Raw genomic sequence first — 26,731 nt, forward strand, 5'->3', positions numbered from 1 at the left:
ATACTGGACTGAACTGAAGGATCCATCATGACAGGATCATCTTCATCTAGGTAGGCTCATTAACTGGCACTGAAGAGACTCAGTCTGTGTTTACTGAACTCAAACAAGGCATTTTGTTTTACTCATAAAGCTTATACGGTTCTTCTCAGAATCTTGCCAGTCAATCCTCTACCTTTAAATTTTCAAAGGATATAGATCAAATATTTCCAAGTACAATATCCTGACAATTGATTTCTAGATGAAACACAAAATCTCCTAAAAATGAAGGTCTTTGTGCAAGAGACAGGTAACAGTGAAGAGTTCCAGTTCAGAAGACTATACAATCCATCTGTTTTCTCATGGCTGGGGAGGAGCTCTACCAATGAAGAGCACCTGCCAGCAAGAGTCTGACATGACGCTCCTGTCCATTTGGAAAGCAGCACATGCCTCTCCTTCCTCTCAGAGCTTTGTCCAGATGCTACAAAGCAGATTGCTTTAGATTCAGAAAATTTTCTCTGGCTTGTGCTGGGGCTCGCTGCACAGACTTCCCTTTCATCTACCTTCAGAGCATTTTCTTGTCTGGCCTTAAAAATCCCTGGAGATACTTCATAAGACTCAACAGACACAGGCAAGGTCAGCACATTCCAACCTGATTGAAGGAAGAGAACAGATGATATGCACATTTTTCAAGGCCACATGTACCTTTTCTCTGCTTAAGGGGCTACCAACAAGGAAAAGTTGGGGCTTTACTAAAAGTGGAGGCTTCCATACATCCTACTAATAGTCAACTGATTAACTCCTACTTTGAATGGAACTCAAGACGCTGCTAGCTGCATGCTATTTACACTGATTTTGTCATTGTAGGCAAAAATCATATTCCACTAAGGACGGTTGTATTGGAGAAACAAATATCATTTCTTTTTTTTTTTTTTTAATTTATTTATTTTTTCAACGTTTATTTATTTTTTGGGGGGACAGAGAGAGACAGAGCATGAATGGGGGAGGGGCAGAGAGAGAGGGAGACACAGAATCGGAAACAGGCTCCAGGCTCTGAGCCATCAGCCCAGAGCCTGACGCGGGGCTCGAACTCACAGACCGCGAGATCGTGACCTGGCTGAAGTCAGATGCCTAACCGACTGCGCCACCCAGGCGCCCCATATCATTTCAAGGGAATATTCAATATAACTAAGCAATGTCTATATCCTTAGCATGACTTACAACATTTTTACAATTTCATTCTGGTTCTATTAATTTCATAGGAGGGAAATTCCCTCTGGTGCTGAGAGTTAAGCAACTAAATTCACTCCTTTCCCATGTCTACTATCTTATTATGCCAGTGGTATCTGATCGGGCATCGACTGCACTATAGACAGAAACTTGGGGTTGAGAGGTGACAGGAAGCCTGAAGGTGGAGGAAGGGGATTGCACAGCTACAGATATTGTTGGTTGGTTGTTTCGTGGTAAAGGCTCAGTGAATCATTTCTGAATCTATGTTCTACCTGCAGATTGAACAAGATGGTGGTGAGTGATGTTAATTATTACAGAATACTAAAGCCCAGGAGATTTATTATTGTCAGATACATCAAAATACTGCCTGAATAACTATAAACATAAGCTGGAAGAAAATTAATACTACGTTATTTGCTGACCCACATACCACCCCGAAGGCCCTATGCTAGGCCTTTGGACACTGACAGTCATTTCTGAGCCCCTGATTAAGTAGGCAAACTTACCAGAAGTTGCAACATTACTGAATAACATGGCCCCTTCTTCTAGTTATCAAAAACAGCAGCACTACAGTCTCCTGGTTTAATCCAGTATTCAGAGATGTTCATTTTTTCTCTGCACTTCCCATGACTCCACAGGGTTGCAGGAAGAAGGGAGAAAATAGACTTCTGTGTTGACAAAGTTACCTGGTTTTCTACTCTAGTGAGAACACAGTTTCCACAGAGCACCCTCATGCTGGTAAAAAGGAATAAGTATGAGGGTGTTATCCAGATGGTCCATTTGAGAAGAAGCAGTGACACATCACTATTTAAGGCATGCTTGTGACTCATCACACAAAGCCCTCCGTCCTTCTCCCTCCAGAAAAGTTCACCACAAATGCCCTAACTACATCTCCCATGAAAGCTCCGGCACCCAGAAGTACAAAAAGTAAACTGAACCTAGGACTCCGATTTCCTTTTTTCCCCAAAGGTACAAAGTATATCGTGAGAGTTATGAATTCAGTAGAATGGGGGTGCACATCAGCTTTGCTTCACCTCTAGAGCAAATTCTCGGCAAGGTGATTTCTATTACAAATTCCGGGGGTAGCTAACTTCTTAAGGAGTTTTTCTGAACCTTACAAATGTAACTGCCATATCTCTTGCTCCCAGCTACTTTCTCCCTTACTCTTAATAATCTCTCATTACCCCTGCATAACTGTGGCCACTTCAGTACATGCTACAAACTCACCATAGCACCAAATAACACATAAACTAATCCCCATCTCCAGGGCAAAGCACCCTTCTCCCTTTGCTTAGGGAATCCCCTTCCAGAGCAGATGCCTTCCATGATGGCTGGCATAGGCAAGGACAATTGCCTTATAAGATGTTTTCAATGTTAATTAATGTGATTTTAATCATCTGTCTTAACAGATCACTAGGCATTGATCTGTATAATTTAGAATTTTATTTACTATAAGGCTTTCTGGGAGAGTGAGCACATTTTATGCAATGACTGAATAGAATTCCAATCCATTAGCTTTAGACTAAATCCAGTTGGGAAGCCAGGTGAGAAAACACAGAGGCAGAGACTTTGGAAATAACTTTTCAGCAAGAAGGTCTATTTCTTCTCCCTTCACCTCCCAGTAGTTAAATATGGAGAACAGAAGTGGCAAGCAGGCAGGCAGGCAGGCAGGAAGAAAGGAAGGAAGGGAAGGAGGAAAGAGAGAAGGAGGGAGGAAAGAGAGAGGAAGGGGGAAAGAAGGGCTATAAACACAAAAAGCAGAGAAATAACGGAAAAGGAAAGGAGAGAAGCTCTATACTATTGAGGGAGAGGGAAGAACTCCATGGTCGTAGAACGCCTCTTGGATACTGAAGGCTTGGTTGGCAGGAATAGATGGTAAGAAGACTCCTTATGGAACATAAGAAATGGTCTCTGGAGCTACCCACCTTGGCATGACTTGCTCAACTGTGTGAATCTGTGATGTGGGTAACAAATGCTAGTGAGATGCTCTGACTCTCTGAATCAGCTGCCATTGTCTCAGCTCCAGGTAAGGTAAGGACACCTAGTTGCCACTGCTGCACTGTGAGAGTCCCTTTTGACAGGTGCATACTATTTACTGCTCCAGTTAATGGTTCTCTAGGCAGTTTCTCAGCATCCTAATTATTCTTCCACGTCTGGACATTTCTAACAAAAGCCCTTCCCCTTAACCTTCATTTTAAATGTTTGCAAATGTCCGATTACTTATACACATTCTATTTCTAGAAATATCTTCCTGCTTCATAATCTTAATACACAGTGGTCAATATTACGAGGTCCCTTCAAAACAAAGATAAGGTCATTACATGGTTTAGTGAATAGGAGAGAGAAGACTGCAAAAAGTACCCTTCTTCATTATATTACAAAAAAGTCCCCTATATTGAAGATCTTGCAATAAATACTTTTATGTTCTTAAAGGCAGAAACATTACGTTTCTCCTTGAGAAATTGAATTTCTTTTATCTAATAGACACTGTGGTGTATGATCAAGTTTCCTTCTTTGCATTTTGATTTGATAAAAAGCATAAAGACTCAAGAGAATAAGACAAGTCACAGATGGGGAGAAAATATTTGCAAAAGACATACCTGATAAAAGACTGTTATCCAAAATATACAAAGAACTCTTTAATTCAGGTGAGCACAAGCCCCACCACGGATGAGCCCCACTTCTCTCTCTCTCTCTCTCTCTCTCTCTCTCTCTCTGCCCCTCCTGAGTTTCTCTCTCTGCCCCTCACTCACTTGTCCCTTCTCAAAAAACAAAAAACAAAAAACAAACAAAAAAAAAAAGAACTCTTTAAACTCAACAATAAGTAAATGAACAACTGAATTTAAAACTGGGCAGAAGACCTGAACCGACAACTCACCAAAGATATACAAATGGCAAATAAGCATGTCAAAAATATTCAAAATCACGTATCACTAGGAAATTGAAAATTAAAACAAGACCCTACCACACAACAATTAGAATGGTTAACATCTGAAACACTGACAACACCAAACGCTGATAAGGAGGCAGACAGAGCGTCAAGAATTCTCATTCATTGCTGGTGGGAATACAGAATCATACAGCTACTTTGAGTCAGTTTGGCAGTTTCCTACAAAAGTAAATATACACTCACCATATGACCTAGCAATCATGTTCCTATCATGTTCCTTGATATTTGCTCAGAGGAGCTGAAAACTTATGCCTACCCAAACTTGTACCCTGATGTTTATAGCAGCTTAATTCAGAACTGCCAAAACTTGGAAGCAACCAAGATGTTCTTCAGCAGGTGGATGATAAACAAACGTGGTACATCCAGACGACTGTATGTTTTTGAGCAAAAACAAAACAAAAACAAAAAAAACAAACAAAAAACCAAGTTAACAAGCAATGAAAAGACATGGAGGAACCTTAAGTGCCTCTGTCACTAAGGGAAAGAAGCCAATCTGAAAAGCCACATACTGTATGATGACATTCTGAAAAAGGCAAAATTGTGAACATAATAAAAAGATCAATGGTTGCCAGAGATTAGGGGAGAAGGGACGGTCAATAAAATTAAAATCATTTAGGGGCGCCTGGGTGGCGCAGTCGGTTAAGCGTCCGACTTCAGCCAGGTCACGATCTCGCGGTCCATGAGTTCGAGCCCCGTGTCAGGCTCTGGGCTGATGGCTCGGAGCCTGGAGCCTGTTTCCAATTCTGTGTCTCCCTGTCTCTCTGCCCCTCCCCCGTTCATGCTCTGTCTCTCTCTGTCTCAAAAAAATAAAAATAAAAAACGTTGAAAAAAAAATTTTTTTTTTAAATAAAAAAATTAAAAAAAAATTAAAATCATTTAAACTAATTTATTTATTTATTGAAATAAATTTATTTTAGTTTGGTCAACAGACATTCTCTTTATCATGAGAAGACCAAATGACAAGTAAAACATATCAGAAATCCTAAATTATACAGCGAATAAAGCCCTTCCCTAGCTTTCTAAGTGTTCTAATCATATCGACCTAGCTCATCTTACCATATCCTGTGTAGTGACCACCTCTCCTGAATGTGGGACCATGAGGTGATGTGATAATCACATCCTCCTACCTCAACTTTCTGAAACAAGTGAAGATTTCACTTCCTCCTTGACTGACTGTACTGTTCATTCACTGACCCAGGTTGTTGAGGAAGTGCCCTCCATGACGGTCCATTCTGCCCATTACCCTGGGACCACACATTCCACAAGGTTCTGGCCACAAATATGTCCACTGCCTGTTTACTCTGACCTGTGCTACACTGGGTTTTTATATAATTCTGATATAATTTCAAACTTACAAAAAGTTGCAAGAAATTCTCCATGACTTTCAATCACATTCCATAATTACTATCATTTGCTTCTTCATCTCTCTCTATATATGTGTGTATGTGTGCGTTTCATGTATCATTTGAGAATAAGCTGAGACATCATGCCCCTTTACTCCTAAATATTTCACAGTATTATTTCCTGGTAACAAAAATTTTGTCTTTCATAACTTCAGTACAATTATCAAAATCAGGATTTTAACACTGACTCAACATTAGTACACTGTACATATTTGAGAGACAGAGAACATGCACCTGGTCCAGAGGCCATGATCACAAATTGCTATTAGCTGTTATGACTCTTTAGTATTCTTTAATCTGGAACAGTTCTATAATCCCTCTTTGTCCTTCCTGACCTTCATATTTTTGAAGAATATAAGCCAAATATTACGTAGAATGTGTCTCAATTAGAGTTTGTCTGATGCTGGGTAATCATGATGTTTCTTCATAATTGGATTTGGGGTATGAATTTTTAAAGAAATACAACAGAATTGATGTTGGTTCTCCTCAGGGCATCACATCAGGAGACACAGGATACTATTTGTCCAATATTGGTAAGGTTAACTTTGATCCCATGTTTCTCCACCATAAGATTATCACTTTGCCCTTTGTAATTAGAAATTTTTAAAAACATACTTTGAGGGGCACCTGGGTGGCTCAGTCGGTTAAGCATCTAACTTGTGATTTCAGCTCAGGTCATGGTCTCACCGTTCATGAGTTCGAGCCCTGTGTCGAGCTCTGCACAGACAGCATGGAGCCTGCTTGGGATTCTCTCTCTCCCTCTCTCTCTCTGCCCCTCCTCCATGCTTGCTCTTTTTCTCTCTCTCAAAAAATATTTTTTAAAAAATAAAAATAAAAACATATTTAAGACTACGTAAATAACCAATGCCTCATCAAACTTCCATCATTAGTTTTAGCATGCATTGATGATTTTTGCCTTACCTAATTATTACAATGATGGTTACCATCCTCCTTCATTTATTAGATGGAAAACTATTATAAGGAAAACTTTTTCCTTCTTACCCATTTATTTATATTAATATCACTCACAGAATTTTATCTTATTTAATGAATTATACCTGTTATTATCAGTATTTATTTTAATGCTAAGATTGTCCCCAGTTTGACTAATAGGAGTCATTCAAGCTGGACTCCATTTCTTTCTGACATGTTTCCATCATTGTTTTAGCACCTCCTTACTTACAGGCACAGGATATTCTAAGCATGAACAACCCAGAAGAACTGGATAAATTCTAAGAAATATAAAACCTACCGAGACTGAATCATAAAGAAATAGAAAATCCGAACAGAACAACTGTTAGTAAAGAGATTCAATCAGTAATCAAAAACCTCCCCAAAAAACAAAATTCCAGGACTAGATGGCTTCACTGGTAAATTCTATCAAACACTTAAAAGAATTAATACCAATTCTTCTCAAACTCTTACAAAAAACAGAGGAAGAGGGAACACTTCCAAACTCATTTTATGAAGCCAGCATTACCCTAAAAGCAAAATCAGGCAAAAACACAAGATAATTACAGGACAATATCCATGATGAACATAGATGCAAAAATCCTCAACAACATATTAGCAAACCAAATTCAACAATACATTAAAAGAATCACACACCATCATCAAGTGGGATTTATTCCAGGGATGCAAAGATAGTATCTGCAAATCAATCAATATGATACAATACACTAACAAAATGAAATATAAAAATCATATGATCATCTCAAAATACACAGAAGAAGCATTTGAGAAAATTCAATATCCATTTATGATAAAAACTCTCAACAAAGTAGGTAGAGAGAATGCATCTCATGATAATAAAGACCATACATGACAAGCCCACAGCTAACAACATACTCAATGGCTACAAGCTGAAACTTTTCCCTCTAAGATCAGGAACAAGACAAGAATGTCTATTCTCATCACTTTTATTCAAAAAGTATTAGAAATCATAGCAAGAGCGATTACTCAAGAAAACAAAAGACATCGAAATCAGAAAAGGTATAAAACTCATTATTTGCAGAAAACCCTAAAGACTCCACCAAAAAGCTGTTAGAACTAATAAATCCAGTAAAGTTGCAAGATATAAAATCAGTATGTGAAAATCTTTTGCTTTCTATACACTATCAATAATGAACTATCAAAAAGAGAAATTAAGAAAACAATCCTGGGGTACCTGGGTGGGTCAGTCGGTTGAGCATCCAACTGCGGCTCAGGTCATGATCTTGCAGTCCAGGAGTTCTAGCCCCGTGTCGGGCTCTGTGCTGTTTTGGATTCTGTGTGCCCCCCCCACCCCGCCCCCACCTCTCTGCCCCTCCCCCCACTCATGCTCTGTTTGCTCTGTCTCTCAAAAATAAATAAATGTTAAAAAAAATTTTTTTAAAGAAGAAAGAAAACAATCCTATTTACAATCACATCAAACAAGTAAAATATCTGGGGTGCCTGGGTGGCTCAGTCAGTTAAGTGCCCAACTTAACCTCGGGTCACAATCTCATGGTATGTGGGTTTGAGCCCTGCATCAGGCTCTTCACTGACAGCTCAGGGCCTGGAGCCCTCTTCAGATTCTGTGTCTCCCTCTCTCTCTCTCTCTACCCCTCCCCAACTTGTGTACGCTCTCTGCCTCTCTCTCTAAAATAAATGGGTAAACATTTTTAAAAAAAAGAAAAAAAGAATAAAATACCTAGAGATAAATTTAACCAAGAAAGTGAAAAACCTGTATGCTGAAAGCTCTAAAACTTTGATGAAAAAAACTGAAGACACAAATAAGTAAATATTCCATATTTATGGAATTAGTATTGTACTATTAATATTAGTTAATTAGTATTGCACCAATTAGCTCAATTAGTATGGACACACTATTCAAAGAAATCTACAGATTCAACGCAATCCCTATCAAAATTCTAATGGCATTTTGCACAGAAATAGAACAAACAATCCTAAAATTTGTATAGAACCACAAAAGGCCCCAACAGTCAAAGCAATCTTGAGAAAGAAGAACAAAGCTAGTGGCATCACACTTCCTGATTTCAAACTATATTACAAAGCTATAGAATTCAAACTTCTATGGTACTGGTATAAAAACAGACACATTGATTAAAAGAACAAAATAGCCCAGGAATAAATTCACATATGTATGGTCAATTAACTTATGTCAAAAGAGCCAAGAATATACAATGAGGAAAAGATAGTCTAACCAATAAATGGTGCTCAAAAAACTGGACAACCACATGCAAAAGAATGCAACTGGACCACCACCTTATACCCTACACAAAAATGAACTCAAACAGATTAAAGACTTAAACATAAGACTGGAATTCCATATAACTCCTAGAAGAAAACATAGTAAGCTCCTTGACGTCAATCTCAGCAATGATTTTTTTTGGAACTGACACTAAATGCAAAGGCTACAGAAGCAAAAATAAATAAGTGAGATGACATCCAACTAAAAAGCTTCTGTGCAACAAAGGAAACCATCAAAAAAATGAAACGGCAACCTACCAAATGACAGAAATTATTTGCAAATCATATATCTGATAAGGAGTTAATATACCAAATATAAAGAACTCATATAACTCAACACCAAAATAACAAACCAATTAACAAATGGGCAGAGGGCCTACACAGACATTTTCCCGAAGATATACAGATGGCCAACAGGTACATGAAAAGGTGTTCAATGTCACTCATCACCAGGGAAATGCAAATCAAAACCATAATGAGATAGCAATGCACACCTCCTAGAATGGCTATTATCAAAAAGATAAATAACAAATTTTGGTGAGGATGTGGAACTCTTGCACACTGCTGGTGAGAATGTAAATTGGTGCAGCCACTGTGGAAAACAGTGTGGACGTTCCTCAAAACATTAAAAACAGAACTACCACACAATCCAGAAGTTCCACTTCTGGGCACTTATCATAAGGAAACAGAAACTCTAACTCTAAAAAGGTATCTGCACCTCCATGTTCACAGCAGCACTATTTACAGTAGCCAAGATACGGAAACAACCTAAGTGTCCAGTGATGGACGAATGGATTTTAAAAAACATGGTGTATTTATACAATAAAATATTATTCAGCCATAAAAAAAAGAAGGAAATCTTGCCATTTGCAAAAGCATGTATGGACTTTAAGAGCATTATGCTAAGTGAAAGAAGTCAAAGAAAGACAAATATTGTATGCTCTCACTTATATGTGGAATCTTTAAAAACAAAAAAAAAGTGAACTCACAGATTGGTGGTGGCCAGAGGCAGAGAGAGGTTGAAGATGGGAAAAATAGATGAAGGGAGTCAAGATACAACCTTCCAGTTATAAAATTAAGTCCCGGAGATGTAATATACAGCACAGTGACTATAGCTAATTATACTATATTGTATAATGAAAGTTGCTAAGAGGGGCACCTGGGTGGCTCACTAGGTTAAGCATCTGACTCTTGATTTAGGCTCAGGTCATAATCTCACGGTTTGTGAGATCAAGCCCTGTGTGGGGCTCTGTGCTGTCAGCTAGGGATTCACTCTCTCCCTCTCTCCATGTGCTCATGTGTGTGCACTCTCTCTCAAAATAAATAAACCCTTTTTTTTAAAGTTGCTAAGGAAGGAAATCTTAAAAGTTCTCATCAGAAGAAAAAGAAATTGGTAATTGTGCAATGATGGATGATATTAACTAGACTTATTGTGGTGATCATTTCACAACACATACAACTGTCAGATTATTATGTTGTACGCCTCATATATAATGCTATATATCAATTATATCTCAATAAAAACAGAAATCTAAAAAAATATTTTAAATAAAAATATGAGTTGTTTTGTTAAAGAAAAATAATTTTCTCAAAGGAAGGAATACCAGATTCAAAGTGTTGCCTTATGTATTGGGCCAGTTTCAATTCTAAACATCAAGCACAAACACCTTTGTGCTTCTTCTCATTTCACTATCTGCCCAAGTTTAAACTAGGCCTAAGATTTTTCTATTCTTTGTCAGATTCCTGAGGATGTAAAAAGTCACTTTTAGATATTAAGTAGAGCAAATTTTACATAAAGTAGTATTGCTTTTATCTTTACTCCCTTTTTGCTGAATACCTGTAACACAGTTTAATTCTTTGGCACTTAGGACCACACTTCATGTTCTATAACTAAAGGACGTACTATATTTGTAAACTAACTGGGGCATGGCATTCAATCCAGATTTGCAGCAAATCTTCACCCATATTGCAAACCAGATGGAGAATTTAACTATTTTACAGCAACTAGCAGCTGTCTTCTTTTGGTGTTTATATGCCTAGAGTCAAAATCCATAGCCTGCTGTATGTCCCTAGTGAAGTAAGGGGCTTAGAAATGAGATTTTTATAAGTTTTCCTCTGTGTCCCTTCTAAAATATTTTTAAAACATTAACCAGCTTGATAGTACCCAAATAAGCAAACAGAAGGGAATCCATTCCAAATGCAGCCTTAAGTCTATGCAGGAAGTACCTTCCTTTTATCACGTGGTGTATTTATAAATGTTTTTCTATATAACCTGTACAAAGATCAGAAATAAAGATCATTGAACTGCCCTCCTATATAACTTACTGCTCAATAGAAGGTCATCCTAAAATATTTGTCAACTAACTCTTACTGGCCAGAAAGACCTACATATGGTTCATCACTTTCTGGTATACACTAAATCAGAGCCTTAAAGAGAATTAGGTAGGGAAGTTCAATTCAATGCTCTCGTTACCCGAGACAAATGGTAAAACAGATGGTAGAATATAAAGCAATTCCAGCTCTTTATCACTTTGGTTCTTCCAGATTTAAACATTTAGACCACAATGATTTTGAAATATATCCATGAAAAAGCAGGAAAAAGAGAAAAGGCATGCAAATTTTCCTGGAATGCAAGCCCCCGTCATGGAGATGGAATTCATCTGGGCCTCAATAAAATGAGACAGTGTGGAGACTGATCTTTTAATACAAAATTAACATAGGATCCAAAGATCGCTGGTGCTTTCTGGTATTCAAATGGAAACTCTTTTAGCAAGTAAGGTATTTTTTTAAGGCTGAGTGAACCCTCGGCTGGATGGCAATCTTGAATTCATGTCATATACTTGACCAATTTTTTTTAATGCTCATTTTGATAGTAACAGCCAAGAGCAGCTGTAGATTAAACAGACTGTGAAACCCTCAGATTCGATTTCACTGTGAAATTTCACTGTGAAATGTAGTCAGAGATCCATCTGCAGAAAGACATTAACCAGTATGACTCCAATCTCAGCCTAAAGACTCAACAAGGGTAGAAAAAAGGACAATGGAGGGGAAGGACAGAAGGAGCGGGGTGAAGGCAGGGAAGCAAAGCAACACTTGAATCTTGGGTGCTCTAAATCATTACGGTGAATGAGCCTGATAACACACTCATGGGAAGAACAGAAGCAAAATATAAATAAAAACTGTACCAGGCTGGCATTCCTACACAGTTCCCGCTGCAACATAATTAGCGTGGTGGTAAATTATTTCTCTCTTTAAGCAAAAGCAACATCAAGTGATTACAAAAGTGAACAGATATCAAATAAAATGGAAAATCACGCCACAGTCTTACGGACCTGAAAAGTCCAACATATTAGCAATGGCAAATTTAAGCCCTACGACCCAATACTATTGGTCCCAAGGGGTTCCTGTGCAGTGGTTTCAATCCATGAAGAACAGCATTCCCTCAAAACACTACAGTGGACAAGAATGTTTAGCCTTTCTGACACCATGCTGCCCAATCCTACTGTCTCAGAAGGGATTAGAGATCCTGAGATAAACAAATCTGTAGGCAGTTGGAATGCTCTCCTTAGAGAGTTCCAGAAGAATTCAGAAATCAGAATATCCTGAAGGAAACTAAGGTTCCATTTTTATTACACACTTAGGGACAAACTAAGATGAATTATGGAATAGGAAAAGCTTATATTCTGGGCCCTGATGCTCATGTTTCCTTTTAACAAAGCAAAACAGAGAGGCTCTTGGGTATGGAACAAAGTGCTGTATTTTGAGGCAGATACACTTAACTCTGCCACTTCATTTGCAGAGTTCTTTAATCCCCTCACTATGTTACTAAGTTATAATTCAAGAAAAGACATAAACTTCACTGATTCTGACCCTGACCTCTAACCAGTGCCATAATAGACAATGAAGTCCAAGACATCATCTTGCATTAGCTGTGGAGTTTGGGATGGGTGCACATGTGCATGTCCGCAACAAAGACATGTTTTTCAACAGAGCAAGGGAGCAATTATATGGCAATATGGAAACAGATGTGAAAAGCAAACAATATATTCTATAGTAAAATTTTAGAAAATTTGGAGCTTGCATAAGATGCGTTTAGGAAGGGCAAAGCCAAGGGCTCCAAGCTAGAAGGTGAGGTATCTTCCATCCCAGAGAACCTTACCTGTCCCTACTGCCTAGTCAGTTTCAATCCAAAGGGTGCTGCTCCCAGCGAGGGGCCAATTCTCTTCCCTTGGGTATCAGCAAAGTTTTTAAGGTGTCCTTCCCTTGGTGTTCGCCTCCATGTAGTCAAAGTCTGGAACTTTAACAGATCACTCAGAAAGTCTAAAAAGCTACTACATGTACCTCAAAAGAATTAATCTCTAAACATTACATTTCAGAAAAGATCACAAAGCTTTGGGAGTTTGTGGGATTGGGGTACCTGTGTGTTCAGAACACCTCTCGCATCTATACCCTGTGGATAATTATATTATTTTGCTAATTGTAAGAGCAGCCCTTAAGGGGCTGCATTAGCCTGAAAATCTTCGAAGAATGGGTGAATCTTTAGGTACGCAACTGTTTATTTTTTCATTTGCTGACATCATTTGCCTAAATTATACATTATTTTCTGTTTCCAAAAAGCCTAACACAGTGCCTTACACATACTTATGTGATTGGTATAAAAATTTATTAACTTAAGTTGTGAGCCATAAGCTTTTCACACCAATTCAAGAAAAACAATTTCTACTACTAACTAATGGACTCAGGGGTGTGGCATTATGGATGCAGCCCTGAGCTTCTACAGAGCTCTGCCAAGTTTTGTGAAAGGGTCATTCAACGGTAGCTCAATCACTACCATTACAATTCTTGCTGCTCCATGGAATGGGAAGCAATCTCAAAGCACAAGGGCAGAGGTTATACTATAGTGGTTTAAAACAAGGACTTGGAGCTACGTTCAAATCTCAACTCTGTTGCTTTAGGGTTCTATGACCTTGGCCAAGTTATCCCTCTTTGCTAAACAACAGTTCCTCTATCTTTAAAACAGAACTAATACACAGTCATTTTCATGTGCACACTAGACTTTTCCTTGTTTACATACATACACGTTCAGAATCTCCTCTCATAATCCCCTATGGCCATTATGGACTATATCTCATTGAAACACATCCCCAAGAACTTACAAAGTGAAGCCACAATAGACTAACCTAGGAAATTAACCCAAGGAATCTCTCGCTTTTTATGTACAGTTTCTAACAGCAATTCCTATAAAGGGAATTATATAATAAGATATGATAAGATTAAAGATTAAATTTTTTCAAGGCTCAAATCTAAACTGTTGGACTCAAATGACAATGCCAACAAATAACTTCAAATTTTCTATTAACTAGAAATGTCTGTATCATTGCCAAGGCTTCATAGTGCATCTGGTCAAACAGAACAATTCATCTCTAAACAGAAGGGGATGGCCACCTGGCCCTCCAAGGTAAATACAAATAAGCCTAGGCGGGTGTCCTTGACCTAGGTTTGGTAATGTGGAATCACAGCTTTGAAGCATTCTACAAAGTCTGATGCTCTCAGCCTCTGTGCACATTGCAGCTGCCAAGTATAGACTCACCAGTCTTAAGTGCTGCTGTATAGCCACGGTCAACTCAGATGATCCAACAAAAGAGACAGGGCCAGACCTGTGTCCAAACTGGTGTTTCTGAGATGAAGGTATCATCTAGAAATCACAATAGTGGTGGTGACCAGGAGTGACTATTATTGTTACCAACCCTCTGCCCTGGCCAGAAGATAGCTAAAGAGAAGATGAAAGCCCGAACAACCACCCCCATCAGTTATGCCATTACAACTGCAGAATGTCTTACAATTTGAATAACACTTCCATCTTCTCTCCCAAACCTCCCCTTCCTCACATCTACCTTCACCGTAAGTAATAAAGTAATCCAACAACTGACACAAGCTTCTGACATCTCATCCTAAGAATCTGAGCCCAAATTTTAAGTAACAAAAACCACGCACTAATGAGAAGTCATTATAGAATTACCTGTGTTTATCTATGCAGGGTAACGTTTGAGCAGATTAGCTTGCAGCCCACTAAGAAATATCAAGGCCTAATGTCCATCAACTGATGAATGGATAAAGAAACTGTGGTTTATATACACAATGGAATACTACGTGGCAATGAGAAAAAATGAAATATGGCCTTTTGTAGCAACGTGGATGGAACTGGAGAGTGTGATGCTAAGTGAAATAAGCCATACAGAGAAAGACAGATACCATATGGTTTCACTCTTATGTGGATCCTGAGAAACTTAACAGGAACCCATGGGGGAGGGGAAGGGAAAAAAAAAAAAAAAAAGAGGTTAGAGTGGGAGAGAGCCAAAGCATAAGAGACTGTTGAGAACTGAGAACAAACTAAGGGTTGATGGGGGGTGGGAGGGAGGAGAGGGTGGGTGATGGGTATTGAGGAGGGCACCTTTTGGGATGAGCACTGGGTGTTGTATGGAAACCAATTTGACAATAAATTTCATATATAAATAAAAAAAAAAAAAAGAAATATCAAGGCCTCCTAAATTCTGAATTTCTGAAGCTAAGAGTTCCTCAGCTGGAACACAAACCCATTCCATATACAATATCCATATAGGCTGCTCCACATCACCTCTGTGGGACTTAGGAGCACAAGAATTGTGTGAGTATAAAGTTCATATTGTTTGTTGTGCCATGATTATAAAGTTCTTTGTCTCTGACCCAGGAATCTCATGTCTTCTTCCAGATTCTATGAATCTGTGGCAAGCTAACTTGTTGTTCTATGAATCTGTGGCAAGCTAACAAGTAGGGCAAAAATCTCAGACCCTTTGCATTTTTTATGATACATGTTGCTTTCCCACTTGTCATGTCTTCTAGAAAAATTAAGATGATTGAACAAAAGCTGAAATATTTTCAGTTTCAGAAAATAAAATCCCAAGACTACTACTGTTTTGAATAGAATGCAATGGCAAATACAGTCATGAAAAAAAGTGGTGTATAGTGTATATTGGGGTTGCCCTGCCCAGACTTGCCCACTGCAGCACCAACACAGTCATTCTCCCAGTTGCCAGGACACTTGCCTGTGTCACTTTCTAGGAATTGCTCTCAGAAGAAGGAATCTGCCTTACCCAAAGTTTCCCTCTCTCCTAGGGGTAGCCTGCATTCAATGATGGGGTATAAAGGCTTGAGCCTTTGCCTCAATTCGAAACATAACCAAATGGCCACTCTAAATCCCTGGTTACCCACTGAATTACCAAAGCCACCATTCAAACTCTCTCATACAAAATATATAAAGAACTTCACACAACACCAAAACAACAAACAGTCCAATTAAAAAATGGGCAGAAGACATGAACAGACATTTCCCCAAAGAAGACATGTAGATGACCAAAAAAGACACATGAAAAGATGCTCAATATCATTCATCATCAAGGAAATGCAAGTGAAAACCACAATGGGATACCACCTCATACCTGTCAGAATTGCTAAAATCAAAAACTCAAGAAACAACAAGTGTTGGAGAGGCTGTGGAGAAAAAGGAAGCCTCGTGCACTGTTGGCAGGAATGCAAACTGGTGCAGCCACTGTGGGAAACAGTAAGAAGTTCCACAAAAAATTAAAATCAGGGGGTGCGTGGGTGGCTCAGTTGGTTAAGCATCCAACTCTTGATCAGGTCATAATTTCACAGTTGTGACAACGAACCCCACATCAGAGTCTGCGCTGATAGCATGGAGCCTGATTGGGATTCTCTTTCCCCTTTGTTCTCTGCCCCTCCCCCACTTGCACACACACACTCGCGTTTTCTCTCTCTCTCTCAAAATAAATAAACTTAAAAAAAATTAAAATTAGAGCTATCCTACAATCCAAAAATCACGCTACTTCGTATTTACCAAAAGAATATGAAAACACTAATTTGAAGGGATATGTGCACCCCATGTTTATTGCAGCATTATTTACAGTAACCAAACTATGGATGCAGCCCAAGTGTCCATCAACAGATGAATGGTAAAAGAGGTGGTACACACACACATCAGTGGAATATTATTCAGCCATAAAAAGAATGAAAGTTTGCCATTTGCAAATGCTAAGCTAAATAAGCCAGAGAAAGACATACCATATGATTACACTTACATGTGAAATTTAAGAAACAAAAGAAAGGGGGGAAAAAAGAGACAAACCAAAAACAGACTCTTAACTATAGAGAACAAAGTGATGGTTACCAGAGGGGAGGGGGTGAGGGGAGGAATGGGTGAAATAGGTGAAGGGGATTAAGCAATGCACTCATCTTGATGAGCACTGAGTAATGTATGGAACTGCTGAAGCAAATCTGAAACTAATACAACACTGTATGTTAACTACACTGGAATTAAAATTTGAAAGAAAGAAGTAAGGAAGGGAAGGATGGAAAGGAAGAGAAGGAAAGAAGGGAAGAAAGGAAAGAAAGAAAATAAACCTCTGTATCACATTTAAAAATATATTTAAAAAAAAGAAATATAAAAATTTTTTTAAAAAGCTATCATAGTTGAACTCCTCTCTCTACTGTATCCTGCTTCCTTCACTTCCCTAACAGGCATTTATGAGAAAACCATCCAACAAATCTCCTGCAGAGAAAGCTCAGAGTCTCAGAGTCTGTCCTCGGGAACCTGACCTGAGATGGGGAAAGTCTTTGCTTCTGCACATCCACAGGATTCTCACCAGCACTTTGCAATAGAGTCTAGACCTAAGAGTCACGTGCTATTTACAACTTCCTTCCTCACTTCACTCCCGCATATCTCAAATTTCAGACTAATCCATTAATGATCATTCACCATTAGGAATTTTTTAAGTCACTAAAGGGTGTATAAACAGTTACTTGAGATCAGTCTCTTGGAAGATTTCCTGGAGAGAGATGGAACATCACAGGATTTCAACTCAAGGCAGATTAAGTAACGATTTTGCATGAGTTTAAATTTCCTGAACTGTATACATTTTCTAAAATGATGGTCTGCTTCTAAGAGAACAACAAATAAGGAGAGAAGGAGAGAACTGAGAAATTCTGATCAACATAGCCAGAATAAACAGCTAATATAGTTGGGCCTTCCTTTCACTTTTGTTTTCTCTGATATTGAAGGATTTTTCAAAAAATGAAACAAGCGTTCCCTTGCCTGAAAGATTTTGAATGCTGGGACTCTGGTCACTTCAGCTAAAATCATTAATTACCTGGGTATTTTTTTTTTTTAATTCGAAAATGCTACACACTAGACCCATAGGCATTTTGAAAGAGTACAGAAAACAGTCGTTTGTCAATGTTCATTGTCTGAAGGATTCTGCTTTAATAAAACAGAAACTGGGTTTCTACCTTTCTACTAACAGCTAACAGAGCTGGAAAATCAAAAGGCACTAGGGTAATTATTTTCCTTAAAAAACAAAAGTAAAAGCACTAATTCTGTAACCTCAGAGCAAAAAAAAATCTGCTTACTATCAAAAACAAAAGTTCACCCAAAGGTAAATCAGAGTCAACTGCCGGTCTTTTTAGGCAGAAGAAAGAACCAATGCATCAGTCGCTGGCCTTGTAACAGCATAGTGTTTATAAAACGTTTAATGCAGTGTTTCCTTGCCAATTAAAAGCGAGGGTAGGATTTACCTTTCACTTTTAATATCTTTGCCTGACTTTTATACTAGTAACATGAGCCAAAAGGATTAAGGAAACTATTGAATACATATTTCTGCAAAACAATCTTAGTGGAAATTATCTTCAGGGTAAAAGGAAACAATACTAGGGCCGTGATAGTCGGGATAGACAGAATTCCCATTAGATATAATTGGTACAACTTGAAATTTATTTGTATTTCCAATGTAAAGGCCCAATTATCTGGCCATCCCAGAGATTCTGTGAGCTACCTAATGCCCTTTAATAAAGCCCTTTCTGTTCTAACTAGCAAGAGAGGATTCAAACTAAGAAGAATAAGCCAGAGTAACTGGTCAAAGAGTTTGCAGTCAGCATAGCCTCAAAACAAACAAACAAACAAACAAACAAACAACAAAACAGGAATCTTTGATTTTCTTCCTGGGTTGGGTTCGAAGGCAGTGAAGATCTCATGATTTTAAAGGACTGGTAGTTCATTTTTACACGGGCAGAAGATCACCTGTAGTAACCTGGAATGCAGAACCTATCGTTGGCAATACTGCATCATCCCTGCTTCCTCACAAAAAAAACTTCAAGAAAGAAAATGCCAAGCTCGATATTTAAAACTCTTAACTTCAGGCATAATTATCAAATAAAGAGTTTCTATGACTATCCTAAAAAAGAGTCTCCTGTATCTTGCAGTTGACTGGCTGAGATCACTAAAATCAAACACAGAGTGTGACCTTAAGTTGCACAATTGCAAGGCAGGTTGATTTCACAGCCCTTCTCTTAAGTTAGGGTATCAACTGAGAAAGCGTAAGGCCCTAAGAGCTAGCATGGAGTCCAGTGGTACCCCCAAACCTTCAAAAACACTAATCCTCCCTTGCCAGATGAAGTAGTTCTCTCTTCCATTAAGTCTGTTCCTGACTTACTACAGAAGCCCTGACTGTAAATACCTCACCTAATGTAGTTATTTCTCAAGGGGCGCTAATTCTCCCCATGTCCTCTTCCTTGTTGCTTCTATACCTTAAAGTAGAGATATATTCCAGCATGCCCTTTGAGGCAAATTACAAAGTCAAACCATGAATCTACAATAAGAAAAATGACACTAATTGGTTAATTTCTATTACCAGAAATCTGGAGAATAAGGTGAAAATGAATTCTGAGGATGTTAGAGGGAGAAGAACATAACTTTAGATCTACTCAGGTTATGAATATGGAAACAAATGCCAAAAATGCTGGATCCAATGTACTAGTTCTAGGTAATCCCAGTTGTTTCCAATTGTTTTCTTAGTTGCTTAACTCAAATCTGGACTTGATGGTGGCCTATGCTAAATGAGGCTGAGATACCAGATTATATAATGTAGCAGAAAAAAATACAAAGAGCCAGAGAGACAGAAATAATAAACTAAAAATTATTATATACATTTATCTATCCCAAATTATGTCTCCCAAGAAGTCCCCAGGTCTTTACACAGCACTGATAAATATTTAAATGTTGAGGTCTTTGAAAAGCACTATGAGGGTTGAACCCTGTAAATCAAGATATGTGGGAAAGCCACCTTTGGAATAGGTCCCATTATTTCAATAAAGATTATAGGATCCCAGAGTGGAAGAGACCAAAAGAGTCAATCACAAGAGACAGGAGTGGCTCGCTAATCACAATAAGCAGTAATGGTGGAGTGGACAAGAATTTAATTTGCTTAATAGACTTTACTACAAAAGCTATTTTATTAATGAAAGGTTACCAATATCTGTAGAAGTCTGACTAAAATGTGCATTTTCATGTATACAAAGTCAAAACATCTACAAGGTGAAAATAGCTATGAGATTAGAACACCAAGATCACTGTGAAGGAATCAATTGTTGTGAATGTGAGAGACAACACAAGTGACTATTTCTCCAAAGAAGAGCAATGCCAAGTTGATTTGCCATGTCTATTGACCCAGAACTGTATTAGGGCTATGTCAAGCACTTTTTTTTTTTAAATCATCATTATTATAAATTATTTTTAGAATGATTCTCAGGGGAAAGTTTGAGTCAAGAGTCTCAGGAAAGACCTACAAATACACCCAAATCTTCCTTAAAAAACTGTAGTGCCACTCCTTGGGTCAGAAATTGTCACTCCAGAAGGACCCTGTTGATTTCAGAATTATAGTTGTATACTGTCTCAAAAATAATAAAAAGGAGACTACTTGATGTCAAAATTCATGCGCCACAGGTAAAGCTATACTCAAAGGCAAAATTATACCAATAAATGCCTTAATATATGTTAATATTTTAAAAAGTAGTAAATGTAAGAAATTAAAAATATAACAAAAAATACCAAACTCAAGGAAATAATTTTAGAAATTAAAATTGAAATTTTATCAGAATGCAATAAGAAATAAGAAATATGTAAAACTGTTTCTCTGTAAGTACTTTTTTCTGCAAATATTTTTTTAAATACACAAACCCCCAGCAATCCCGTTTAATGGGAAAAAAAAGAAAAGACCAAGAATATACAACCTTAAGATAAAAAAGGTGATAACCACAGATATTTTTATTTATCTATGTATTTATTAAGGTTGTTCATTTATTTTAAGAGAGGGAGAAAGAGAATCCCAAGCAGGCTTTACACCACCAGGACAGAGCCCAACACGGGGCTCGAACCCACAAACTGCAAGATCATGACCTGAGCTGAAATCAAGACGCTTAACTGACTGAGCCACCCAGGCGCCCCTTTTTATTTATTTTTGATTGTGATAAAACTCCAGATTTTTTAAGTGATTTAAAAATCATAAAAAATATATATGCAAATCTATGGAAATTGTTTCAGACCCATTTCAAGGGTTACTTCAGTTTCTCAAGAATGTACCCATCTCCTGGACTCCTCAACCACACAGCTGCCACTGTTTTGGTCGCCACCACTTCATCTGCAGATACCCCTGACCTTCTCGTTCTCTCCTGGGCCAGGCTCTGGAAACATGCCCCCCCCCCCCCACACACCTTCCCATCATGACAGAAACCACAGCAGCGCAGGTCCCCTCGGCACCACTCAATGAGTTCTATATAAGCTCTGACTCCTCCTACCACGCTGGACTCCAATGAGGGCTTTGAAACACTGTCATTCCACAGAAATGGGACCCAGCTTCCACAGCAAAGAGGCCGGGTGTTGCAGTCTGGAAGGCCAGGGAGTAAACTCCCAACAGGGCAAACACTGACCAATGAGAGAAAGGAGATGGGAGCTCACTCGCACATAAATCCACCTCTCTTCCTCTCTCCAACAGACTATTACAACATGTTTTCCATACAACCTGTCTGGAGATGCCCTTCACCCTTGAGGAAGCACTGGAAAGTTTCGTAATGCACCAACTTGCCTTTGCTTCCCATCCTTCCCTGGCTCCCTTTTCCCTCTCTTTCACTGTCCTGGGATTGCATCTCCCCATAAAACATTAGCACTAAAGCCTTGCTTCAGCCTCTGTGTTCTAGGAATCCCAAGCTAAGACAGTGATAAATGTGAAAATTTAGAGAAATGCTGATTTTTCACCAAAATAAAAAAATACTATATTTGACCAAATAGTAGATAAAAAGTTCAAAGACATTAATAATCACAGACCACATTGGATAGCAAAGGTCCTGTTTCTAGAAAAACACTAGACCTAGACAATATAACAACCAAATTACACCTAACTTTTAAGGTGCAAATAATTCCTAATTTATCTATTCTCAACCAAATGCATTATTATATGCATTATCATGTTCTTATTAACATAATATAATAAATATAATTCAGAAAAAGAAATTTCAGGGGCGCCTGGGTGGCTCAGTTGGTTAAGTGTCCGACTTCGCTCAGGTCATGATCTCACAGTTTGTGGGTTTGAGCCCTGCATCGGGCTCTATGAAGACAGCTTGGAGCCTGGAGCCTACTTCAGATTCTGTGTCTCCCTCTCTCTGCCCCTCACCTGCTCACACTCTGTCTCTCTCTCTCAAAAATAAATAAACATTAAAAAAAAATTTTTTTAAACAAAAAGAAATTTCATTTATAAATAAGGATAAAAACATTTTTTAATGACATCAGATAAATTCTGGCAGTGCATTAAAAGAACAATTCATCATAACCAATTTTTTTTTTTAACGTTTATTTATTATTTTTGGGACAGAGAGAGACAGAGCATGAACGGGGAAGGGGCAGAGAGAGAGGGAGACACAGAATCGGAAACAGGCTCCAGGCTCTGAGCCATCAGCCCAGAGCCTGACGCGGGGCTCGAACTCACGGACCGCGAGATCGTGACCTGGCTGAAGTCGGACGCCTAACCAACTGCGCCACCCAGGCGCCCCGCCCCTCATAACCAATTTTTAAATCACTAGCAGGTCATGTCAATGTCAACATGCATGAGGGAATTCAATAATTTTCCCAATGTAACACAAAACTCTCCAAGATCTCTCCCTCCATCTCTCTCTCTCTCTCTCTCTCTCTCTCTCTCACACACACACACACACACACACACACACACACACCACATACACACAGAAGCACACTGTGACCATATGAATAAAACATATCAAAGATACATCCGGGCCCTTTCACAAAGATGGCTTGGAAGGTGAAAAAGGAAGCCCCTGCCCCTCCCAAAGCCGAAGCCAAAGCCGAAGCCGAAGCTGAAGCCAAAGCAAAGGCTCCGAAGGCCAAGAAAGTGGTGCTGAAAGGCATCCACAGTCATAAAAAAAAGAAGATCCACAAATCACCTACATTGCAACAGCCCAAGACACTGTGTCTCTGAAGGCAGCCCAAGTATCCTGGAAAGAGATCCCCGAGGAGAAACAAGGTTGACCACTACGCCATCATCAAGTTCCCCCTGACTGCTGAGTCAGCCATGAAGTAAATAGAAGACAACAACACACTTGTGTTGATTGTGGATGTCAAGGCCAACAAGCACCAGATCAAACAGGATGTGAAGAAGCTCTAGGACATTGACATGGCCAAGGTCAACACTCTGATCAGGCCTCACTCTGAAGGAGAAAAGAAGGCATATGTTCAACTGGCTCCCAACTATGACGCTTTGGATGTTGCCAACAAAATTGGGATCATCTAAACTGAGTCCCACTGGCTAAATCCAAATTTTCTCACCAAAAAGAAAAAAAAAAAAAAGATACGTCCAGTTTACTCCCAGAATCCTTTCTAGCTTTCTTTGTGCTTTTTCCCATTCCTCATCCCAACAGGAGTAGAATTAGCATTTGAGGAAAGACCATTCTGCTCTGTGTAAACCTGACTCAGGCACTGTAAGATATTTATCATTTCTGACCCTGGGTATTCAATTTCACAGCACTCCTAAATCACTGACAACTGCAAGCCCTTATATGTTTCCAAGTGTCTGTGAGGATAATCCATCCCTCATTAAGAAACACTGGGAAGAATTCCAGAGAGCTACCCCTGCACCAGTATCCCAGCAACTACTAGGAACTCTCACCTCCTCCTCAGATGACCTATTACCAGTTTTTTTCTGCCCCTCCATTCTAATCCACCCTCTTCAGAAACTAAGGAGGATACCATCATCTTAGTTCTGTTGGCCTTTCTATCTGAGTATGCTAGAACTTCAGGCCCAGAAAATGCAATACGCACCTCCATACAAAATGCAGAAGAGAGCAGCAATATCCACACGGTTTTCTATCATGTGGTTTTGTCAATTTATATGGGCATTGAAAAAACAGAGTTCCTGGGGCACCTGGGTGGCTCAGTCAGTTAAGTGTCCAACTCTGGATTTTGGCTCAGGTCATGATCTCACAGTTCACGGGATCAAGCCCACTGACAGTGTGGAGCCAGCTTGGGATTCTTTTTCTCTCTCTTTCTCTCTCAAAAATAAACAAACATTAAAAAGAAGGAGGAGGAGGAGAAACAGAGTTTCCACAGAATCAAAAATGGCAATCTACCAGGATTCATTAGGTCAAAATATTTGCCACTCACTGGAGTTCTTCTCCACTGATTCTCGGTACACAAATGCTCATGGCACTGGCTCTAAAGACAGAAGGCTATAAATCCAAACTCCACAATGTCTTTATTCTATCTGCCCTTGGGCAATTTATTAACCCCTCTGACCTTAGTTTTCTGCATCTATAAAATGAAGGAAAGTTATCACAACAACCCTGCGAGGTAGATAGTGAGATGTTTCTAAGATGCTCAGCGTAGTGGTTGCTATGTACTAAGGGCTCAATAAGTGTTAGCTCTTTTATTATCTCCTCTAAACACCAAGCTAGCATATACTTCCATTAAGCAGGTTTCCATATTTATTATTAATTCTAACAAGCTAATGCATTTTAAATGTTCCCTTTGCATATTTTAAGGAGCTTCAGTTTTACATCAGTGTGAAAAGAAACATAAAACTTACTCTTGAAAAAAAAAAAAAAAGAATTACTACTGGGGTGCCTGGGCTCAGCCAGTTAAGCAATCTGACTCTTGATCTCAGCTCAGGTCATAATCTTGCAGTTCGTGAGTTCAAGGCCTGCATCGGGCTCTGCACTGATGGTGCACAGCCTGCTTGGGATTCTGCCCCTCCCCCGTGCGTGCTATTTCTCTCTCCCTCTCTCTCGCTCTCTCCCTCCCTCCATCCCTCCCTCAAAATAAATAAATAAACATTAAAAATTAAAAAAAAAGAGTTACTGCTAACTATCTCCTCAAAAAACTCTGAGTACTGATGGCAGAAAACGGATCATCACAATGAATCCAATGCCATCACACCGCAGACACTGAATAGCTACTTAGTAAATGTGGAAGGAATGAAAAACCTTCATGGTCATCTAATGCCTTAGAAGGGCACTCCTTAATATTTTAAATGGATTACTTCTAACAGTCACTACTACTCTAAAAGTAGGCATGGTCAGCAGCTGACTAGGTATACCATGACAGCAAAGACACATCCTATACACAGAGGTTGGTGAGAAAAAGTAGAAAAAAAAACAAAAAAACAAAAAACAGAAAAGCCATAGAACACACTAACATCCATGTAAATTAACAATACTTACATGTCAGTTGTCAAAACTCACTGAAGAGTATCCTCAAAAGTCAATCGTTTCTCTGCTTGTAAATTTTAACTAAGACAACTATAAACAAATATGAAAATCTAATTAATAACATGCATGCTGAAGTTTTAGAAGTAAAGGGCACCGATGTCTGCAATTTACTTTGAAATGCATCTAGAAATTAAGATTAACGATGTATGGATACAGGGATGAAAAATGAATGAATATACGATCAGGTAAATATACCAAGATGTTATTGGTAAAATCTAGATGGTGTTCACTGCACAATTCTTCCAACTCTTCTGTATTTTGACAATTTTTCACAATAAAATGTTTGCAGGGGGGGGCGGGGAGGGTATGTATGCAAAACCATGGTTATTTTTTTTTAATTTTTTTTAACGTTTATTTATTTTTGAGACAGAGAGACAGAGCATGAACGGGGGAGGGTCAGAGAGAGGGAGACACAGAATCTGAAACAGGCCTCAGGCTCCGAGCTGTCAGCACAGAGCCCGACGCGGGGCTCGAACTCACGGACCACGAGATCATGACCTGAGCCGAAGTCAGCCGCTTAACCGACTGAGCCACCCAGGTGCCCCGGTTATTTTCTAAGTATACGGCCAGAAACAGGATATATACTGAACACATCGAATAAGTGTCAGGCACACAGTAAGCACTATTATCAGAGGGGGTGCTCATGGATGAGAGGAGGAAAATGTGAATAAAATGTGGAGGTAAAAGAATAAACGAAAAGTAGCAAAGAGAAGTCAGAGTATATATGGCTACTCTCCCATCTGTGCAGATAATTAAACTTCATTAACGTCCTCTTTCAGATCATTAGCATTTTTACCTAGAATTGAAAAAAAAGCTTATTTTTCAAAACATAGTTAATATTTCTTGCCAAATATGGTTAATATTTTCTCTGTTTATGCAAGTTTTTGCTGAGTCTTCCATACGTTTTTTTCTTCTAATTTTGTTTTGACTCAACTTGTCTTTCACCATGTTTTCCATGATTCTTAGCCCTGCCGCTGGCCTCAGTCCTTTGCAGGAAAACAGTGTGCAACCTCCTCGTGTGAAAGGATTTCAATATAAAATGGAAACAAGGATAGAAAAGGAGAATCTCAAGCATGTGTCCTCAGGAAAACAAACTTAATGACCAAGAGACTAGTTTCCCATAAATGCTTAATCTACAGCAAACCGAAATTTATCGCTCAATCAATGAACAGCCACCAAGAACCTATCCCCATCCTCAAGCCAATGGACTTGCTGTTTAGACTCCTGATAACCTAACACTTCTCTGCACTTGTGGCCCGTAAACATGGCCTGCCCCAAAACCCTCAGG

At 38.9% G+C, this 26,731-nt stretch overlaps 1 pseudogene; it reads left to right on the plus strand.

Moving 5' to 3' along the window:
* Positions 1 to 22,970: 22,970 nt before the first annotated feature.
* Positions 22,971 to 23,475, plus strand: LOC112867524 (large ribosomal subunit protein uL23 pseudogene; annotated as a pseudogene).
* The last annotated feature ends 3,256 nt before the right edge of the window (positions 23,476 to 26,731 follow it).

This window comes from Puma concolor, chromosome B4, assembly GCF_028749965.1.
Source record: "Puma concolor isolate L17-30 chromosome B4, mPumCon1.1.hap2, whole genome shotgun sequence".
Classification (NCBI taxonomy): Eukaryota; Metazoa; Chordata; class Mammalia; order Carnivora; family Felidae; genus Puma; species Puma concolor.